General features: G+C 40.0%; 1 non-coding gene across 1 annotated transcript; it reads left to right on the forward strand.

Annotated features, from left to right (window-relative positions):
* Positions 1 to 5245: 5245 nt before the first annotated feature.
* On the forward strand, positions 5246 to 5352 carry LOC141610275 (small nucleolar RNA R71). The gene has a single exon (XR_012528180.1). It is a non-coding gene; the product is annotated as a small nucleolar RNA R71 (small nucleolar RNA).
* Positions 5353 to 8102: the final 2750 nt, after the last annotated feature.

The raw sequence follows: 8102 nt of genomic DNA on the forward strand, positions 1-8102 counted from the left end.
AAAGTCAAGTTAGAGTTTCCCATCCCCACACTAGTATGGGCATTGTCCTCAATGGCAAATATGATAGGAAATTATGCAATGAATGTGTATGATTTCTAAACTAAATGCAAACTATACTAAGCTATACTACATTATGCATGTGTTTTTGTTATGGCGGAGAGCATAATTTAAATTAGCTCCCAATGCATATGCATGGACTTCCCCAAACCAAAATAGACATTATTGCTAATTAATGTCTTGAATTTCGGGGGAGTTTATGCACATAGAATGCAATGCATGAAACTTAAAGATTGTCATTTTGGATTTTACAAGTTGGGAACAAAGATAAAGAACACTTTAATGAAGCCAAGGTGTTAGTCCTCCAATGTTGCTAGGACTCCACAAAATAAATGATCAAGATAAAATAAAAACAAGAGAAATAGACAACCCATAAGGGAGGTGTATGAATGTAGGAGCCTCCAAAGTTTGCTAATCCTCCCCCATCGTATCATCATCATCATCATCTTCCTCTCTTGAGGCATCATCAACCTCCATAGATGTGGAATCATGTCCACTCTCACTTTCACTTTCTTGTTCTTCCTCACTTTCCTCTTCCTCTTCTTGGACTTCTTCTTCTTGAACCTCTTCTTCTTCTCCTCCTTCTTGGTCACCACCTTCTTCAACAACCATCTCCTCTCCACCCGGTCTACCACCACTAGGAATGCTAGGCAATAATACTTCTCTATCCGCCCAACTAGGCAAAGGACAAGACGGATCAAGAAGTCCTTGCCTAGCTAGATGTAGGAGGGGCGGATATTGGGCCTTGTAAGCATCCACTCTATCATTGTAAGCTTGCTTGTGCATTTCTCTCATTAGTAGTGTCAAGTAATCATTTCCCACTTCGACATCCTTGGGTGTGAACTCGCGGTATTCGAATGGGTAAGGTGGGGTGATAATGGAGGGGGAGGGCTCGGCAATTTCTCCCATTTGTTGTTGAATGATATAATCGGTCTCTTCGGAGAGTGGGAGAAGGTAGTTCGGTCGGTGAACATTCAATCGGCAAATTTTGGAAGGTAAGGTGAAGGATCTAGCTTCATTTGTTAACCACCCATATTTGTCGTCTAGAGTGTCGTGCTTGACCCACTTCAACTTGTGAATCATGGTGTCCATATCAACAAGATGGACTCCTATAACCGGCACATAAGTGTTGTTTTTGTTGAAATCCCGGTTAAAATGCTTAGCCAAATGGGTAACTAGTCCTCCATTGACAATAAAGGCGGCGCCTTCTTTGCCACAATCGAGATTGAGCCACCATTCAACCAAAAGTCTTAGAGCATTGTATGGCTTGGTAAATTCCCTCCCAATGTTCAAGGCGGACTCAAGAAGAATACAATCGAGTTTGGTAAGATGATTTGTGCCATTTCTAGCTATCAAAGTATTCCCAATGACCTTATGCCATACTCTAATGCCCGGATGGTGGACTAAGAGAGCACGACAATCATGAAAGCATATGAATTTCTTTCCGTAAATTGCCATCCAAAGAGGAGCGGGGTCATACTTGATAGGAGTCTTTGTATATTTTGGGTTATCACTAAGGCCTAATATCTTACCCAATTCGCCATAAGTTATGCGTCTATCAACATTTTCAAGACGAAACTCGATGTTGGTTCGAGTCTCCACCCTTGTGACTTTCAAGAACTTAAAAATTCCAAGGTGAGGGAGGGATATGTCAATTCTTTCATTGTAAACAATTTACCCAATCCCATAGACTCAAAGAAGGTTTTGGTTTGTTCAAGAACACCCAATTTTGACAATGCATCTTCACAAAAAAACTTAGTAGGCATGATGGTTTTCTTAGCAAAGAGAATGAATTTCTCCCTATGAGAGTCGGAAGTGAAAGTTACCTCCAGATAATTGGATAATTTTTCAATGACCGGAGTTGTTGATGTTGTAGCTTCCATAGGGGGATCTTATTGTTGAACCTCCAACCTTGCCTCATGGACTACCAATGCCTTTGACAATTGTTTTGCTTGAAGAGCTAGTTGCCTTTTGGAAAGTGTCTTCTTTTGGGGTGCCTTGGTGCCTCATTTAGTTCTTGCCATTCTCCTTTGCTTGATAGCACCAATGAAAGATTGAAATCTTTAATTTTTAGTGATACCCAAATCGATTTAGGATGAATAAATGTTGCTTTGTATCCTAAAAATCGACTCAAAGGTTGAAGATTTTGGTGTTTGAATCACTTGTTGTTGCAAAAGGAGTGAATAATTTTTGTTGTGAGGAAGTTTGGATTTGATTTGGTTGAGGAAATTTTATTTTGTTGATGGAGAGGATGAGGGTTTTTGGGGTTTTTGGGTAGTGGGTAGTGTTTGTATATTGAAGAAATGAGAATGAAAGGGAGAAAAAGGGTTTAAATTAACCGTTATATTTGAAAGTGCAGTGGAGGACGAGCGGACCAGGTGTCGGGACGCTCGGATACCTCAATGTTTGGCTCAGGAAAAGACGCCATAGGACGAGCGTCTTGCTTCTACGACGAGCGGATTATTTGTGGGGGCACGAGCGTCTTTCTGGGTGGACGCTGGGATTCCTTTACCAAGAAAATCCCAGATTTTTGCTATTAAAAAGACGAGCGTCTTTTGTGAAGGACGGCCGTCCAGAATGAGACGAGCTGATTCTCAGCTGAGACGCTCGGATTCCGTTACAGACCAGTTTTTTTGATTTCCGCAGCTCTACCAGATGAGCGTCTGGTGACTTTGGACGCTCGGGTTCTTCAAAACGAGCGGATTGCCCTTTTGGCCGCTCGGATTCCTCCTTGACCACACGGATTTAGGTTTATCCGTGGGTACTTCATAACCCGTGTCATTTTCATTCTTCAATTCTCGTGTTCTTCATTATAGGGCCACTTCAAAGGCATGAATAGCCTAGGCAATTGCTATCCCCACACTAAGGTAAAGCACTACACATCAATCAAATCATAAGTCCCTCCCTCACTTCTCTCAAAATGATGAATATCTTGATCAAGGCATAAAAATAAATCCAAAAATGACAAAAATGCAATGTAATAATTGAAATGCAAGTTAGGGAGTTATAATATTTACCAATGGTGGTTTAGGGAGGACTCCACCAAACTCTCATCCAATGTAAGATGTCAAGGGGGCATGTTCAAGGTGTTGTTGATGTTACTCAACACCTGAAGAAGTAGTCGAAAGCTTGCTCATTATCATGATATAGGTCCTCAATAGATTTTTGCACTTGTTGTTCACCATGATGGTCTTGGTTCATAGCATTACCAATATAGGGATTGAATATCCCTTCGAACTCATCGTCCCAAAGACCGCAAACTTCGTCTACTTGATCATTAAAGATTTCTTGAGTTGATAGAGACAACCCTCCTTATTTCTTGTCTTGGCCAATGAGGCCATCTTCTTCACTTGTCATGGGTGAGCTTTTCAAGCTCTCGTTGTTTCTATTTCCTTGCTCTTTTGATGGAGCATCATCCACTTTCTTTTTCCATTGAAATTCCAACTTCTTCCTATCATCCTTCCGGCTATAGTGATCAACCATAAAACATGGCTCATGTAATCGGGGAGGTCTCATGGTCTTGTCAAGATTGAAAGTGATGGTTTCATCTCCCACTTCAAGGGTGAGCTCTCCATGCTTCACATCGATCACCGCTCCCACGGTGTGCAAGAAAGGTCTTCCTAAGATAATAGGAATGTTGGAGTCTTCTTCCATGTCAACAATAACGAAATCCACCGGGATGAAGGATTTTCCAATTCTCACGGGAGCATCTTCCCATACCCCTAAAGGTGTCTTTGTTGATCTATCCGCCATTTGAAGAGTGATGTTGTTACATTTGAGTTCTCCCATTCCTAGCCTCTTGCTAACCAAATATGTCATGACACTAACACTTGCCCCAAGGTCACATAAAGCTTTGTTGATTGTAGTGTCACCAATAGTGCATGGAATGGAGAAAATTCCTGGATCCTTGAGTTTTGGAGGTGAGCTCCCTTGAAGGATGGCACTACTCACCTTAGTGAAGGCAATAGTCTCAAGCTTCCAGATTGATTTCTTCTTCGTAAGGATGTCCTTCATGTACTTTGCATAGGCCGGAACGTGATTGATCAATTCCGTGAAAGGAATCGAGACTTCTAAATTCTTCACAATTTCCATGAATTTTCCAAGTTGGTCATCAAACTTAGGCTTAGCTTGACGACTCGGGAATGGAAGTCTAATCACAATGGGCTCCTTATCTTTGGCCTTTTCTTCACTTTTCTTTGATACTTGTTGATTGGTGGGTTTTTCTTCCCTAGAGTTTTGCACAACTCTTTCCTTGTCACTAGCTTCCACAACTTCATCCTCAACTTGCCTCTTTGGTCCTTCATATCTCGTACCACTCCTCAAGTGAATGGCACTAACCGTTTCATGTCTTGGGGGATTACTTTGAGGTGGTAATTGCCCCTTTTGTCTTTGAGAGTTTGAAGATGCTAGTTGGGTCATTATAGTTTCTAACATTTTTGTGTGGGCTAGGATGTTGTTGATGGTAATGTCTTTTGCTTTGCTATCTTTTTGCATTTGAGTGAAAAATTCTTGTTGATTCTTTTGCATTTGGAGGACCGCTTTTTGAACATCAAAACCTTGGTCATTTTGTTGATTGTATGGAGTTTGGTTTTGATAACCTTTGTTTTGGTTCTAAAATGGTCTTTGATTTTGGTTTCTCATGGGAGGTGGGGTGTATGTTGGTTGAGGATTTTGAACATTTTGGCTTTTGTATGAGAGATTTGGGTGGAATTTGGTGTTTTCATAGTAATAGTTGGAATAAGGGGTGCCACGTTTGTATGCTTGAAAAGCATTCACTTGCTCATTTGTTTCCCTACATTCACTTTGGTCATGTCCCAAAGTTCCACAATTCTCACATATCCCACTTGGGATTGATGAAGATGCCACCATGGCATTAACATGATGCTTTGGTGATTTTGAGGTTTCTTCAAGCTTAGCCATAGCCTTCTCAAACTTTAAGTTGATGGTATCAATATGAGCACTAAGTTGAGCACCTAATTGAGTAATAGAGTCTATTTCATGCTTTCCTCCTCTAGTAGCCTTGCGAGGTCTACTATATTGTGAATTATGGACCGCCATTTCCTCAATATTGTTCGAAGTTTGATTATCGTCAACTTCGGTGAACATACCATTTGATCCCATGTTGAGAATGTTTCTTGAATCTTCATAAGGACCATTCCAAAATTGTTGTACCAATAACCACTCGCTGAGTCTATGATGAGGACATGAGCGACAAATTCCTTTGAATCGCTCCCAAGCTTCATAAAAAGATTCTTCGTCCCTTTGCTTAAAACCCGTAATTTGAGCTCTTAGCATGTTAGTCTTTTCCGGAGGGTAGAATTTTTTGTAGAAAGCTAGAGCCAACTTCTTCAAAGAGTCAATTCCAAGAGTAGCCTTATCAACGCTCTTCAACCATTGTTTTGCGGTGCCAATTAGAGAAAAAGGAAATAAGACCCATCGAATTTGGTCTTGAGTCACTCCGGTTTGTGAAATCGCATCACAATAGTCACAAAAAGTTTCTATGTGGGAATGAGGGTCTTCACTAGGCATCCCGCTAAATTGGCTTCTTTAGACTAATTGGATAAATGCGGATTTTGCAATGAAATTTACGGTTAAGGGTTGTGGTGTGGGAGTTCCATTGGGTAGGTTCTCCTTGGTTGGTACGGAATGTGATGAAAACTTAGGCATTGTGGGTTGATTGTGTAATTGATTTTGTGTGGGTTCTCCTCACCCCCTCTTGCAAAAGGGTTGATGAACTCAATAGTGTTTGGTTGAATATCTACAACATCACTAATACCTCTCAAAGTATTCCTAGCAAGTCTTCTATTGGTTGTCAAAGTCCTTTCAATTTCGTGATCATGGGTAACAAGTTACCTTGTGATCTTCTAGACATGCAAAATATCAAACAACTCGAAAACAATTAGAGCAAACCTTGAGGATTTTTAATTCCCCAAGGCACAGAAAGACACAACTAATAACAATCAAAGAAAATCAAATCAAGTTAACACCGTTCCCGGCAACGGCGCCATTTTTTAGTCGAGTCCGCTTTGAGCTTAGATTTCGGTTACTTGTCGTTAGAAGCACCTAGACCAAAACAATATTTATAACTTCACAAACAACTCTACTACTAGTAAAGAGGCAAGTAAAGGTCGGATCCCAAGGGACGGGTATTGATGTAGGATTTTCGATTGCAAATAGTGGTGTCTAGCGGTGTCACAATTTGGGTTGAGATAATAAGATCACTAAACTAAATAAAAATAAAAGTAAACAAGCCAAGATGACTAAAATGAGATGTAAACAATTGACTAAAAGCACTAGGGTGTCATGGGTTCATAGGGGATTCATGGGAATTGATCATACAAACATATTCTCAAATTATAAGCAAGCAATTATTGTTGTGATAGGATCGAGTTGGTTTATATCTTACAATCCTAGGAAGGTTTGGGTCCCAGAGCCAAAACGATTAGATTGTACAACACCTACAAGTCGACTTAATCCTCCCTACTCAACTACATGCATGGTCTAATGAGACTCGAGTTGCTTTATGTCTTACAAGTCTCATTGAAAAGGTAAGTGATAGGTAAAAAATGCAAGGAATCATAGGCTCGCATTTCATCAAACATAACATGTGCATAAGTTTAGATCACAACAAGCAAGCAAATAAATTATGTGAACATATTAAATTAAGCATGAATCATCCCCCATGTTGATTTTCCTTAATTACCCATTAACCCTAGTTAAGGAAACTACTCACTCATTATAGTGTTTAACATGTTAACAAGGTTGTCAATCATATTAACAAAGCAAAACATGATGAATAAATGAAGATGATTAACAATAATTAAAAAGGGATTAAGAGAATTATACCTAATGATGATTCCAAAATAATAATGCAAAGAATAATAGAAGTACTTGATGATTGATGGAAGGTTGTCAATCTCCTAATAAACCCAAATAATCTTCAATTACCCAAAATAAAAGATGAACAATAGAGAGATTAAGGAAATGAGATTTGTAATAATATTTGATTAGAAGTTGATTATAAGATTAAAGAGAGATTAGAATAATATAAACTACACTAAAGTTTGATAAGAAGAACATGATAATCTAATTAGACTAATGGGGTATTTATAGTAGGGATTAGGTGCACAAATTAGGCTTACTAAGGGATTAAATGACGATTAAGTCCTTGAGGAATCGCTCCCCTTAAGAAAAGATGCGGGTCTCCTTTTAGCTAGTCTTCCAAAAATATGTGCATCTCGAATGAAGAAATAAGAGGACGTGTTTCTCTGGAGTACAATCCGAGCGTCCAAGGGTCGGGACGGGCAGATTGGGGAGCTTCTGGACGAGCGGCCTGGTGGTAAGGACGGGCGTCTTGGGGAGCTGCTGGACGGGCGTCCCGATGGTTTGGACGAGCGTCCTTAGCTCATCTTCCATTTCTTCTTTTCTTCTTCCAACAATCCTCCGGAATTTTGTCGGGGATGCAAGGATCTTCTTCATCATTGCCCATCTACTACATTATGTACAAAGGCCTTCTAGTCTTGTCTTCTCTTTGACGCTTGGTCATTAGATTCGATTAATTTAGCTCTATTTTGCCATGAAAATGCAAGGTTTGCACTCTTCTCCTACCAAGGAAACAAAACCTCAAAGAATATGCAAAACAAAGGACTAAAGACACTAAATGACACAAATATTCACTAAAAAGCATAGGAACGAGGCTAATTCGGGGACTAAATATGCTCAAATATTTATCACATCAAATATCCTCAAACCGAATCTTTGCTCGTCCCGAGTAAAGAGGTGACAAAACTAGGACCCTTATTTAAAATATCCTACTAATATAACCGACATGAGACAATTAGCGGGTCTCACTCCGCCCCTTCAACTCACAACAAGACAACCATGAGGTAAGATGCCTTCTTGCAGGGCAAGGTGGGTCTTGCCAAAATGGCGACACATCCAATCATTAAAGCACACAAAATCAAGTAATGGATGCATCTACAAAAGAATAGCCACTTTCCTCATCTAAGTGGCGGAAATTATCTAAAGGGGAAGCAATTCAAGGG

This window comes from Silene latifolia, chromosome 10 (assembly GCF_048544455.1).
Source record: "Silene latifolia isolate original U9 population chromosome 10, ASM4854445v1, whole genome shotgun sequence".
Taxonomy (NCBI): Eukaryota; Viridiplantae; Streptophyta; class Magnoliopsida; order Caryophyllales; family Caryophyllaceae; genus Silene; species Silene latifolia.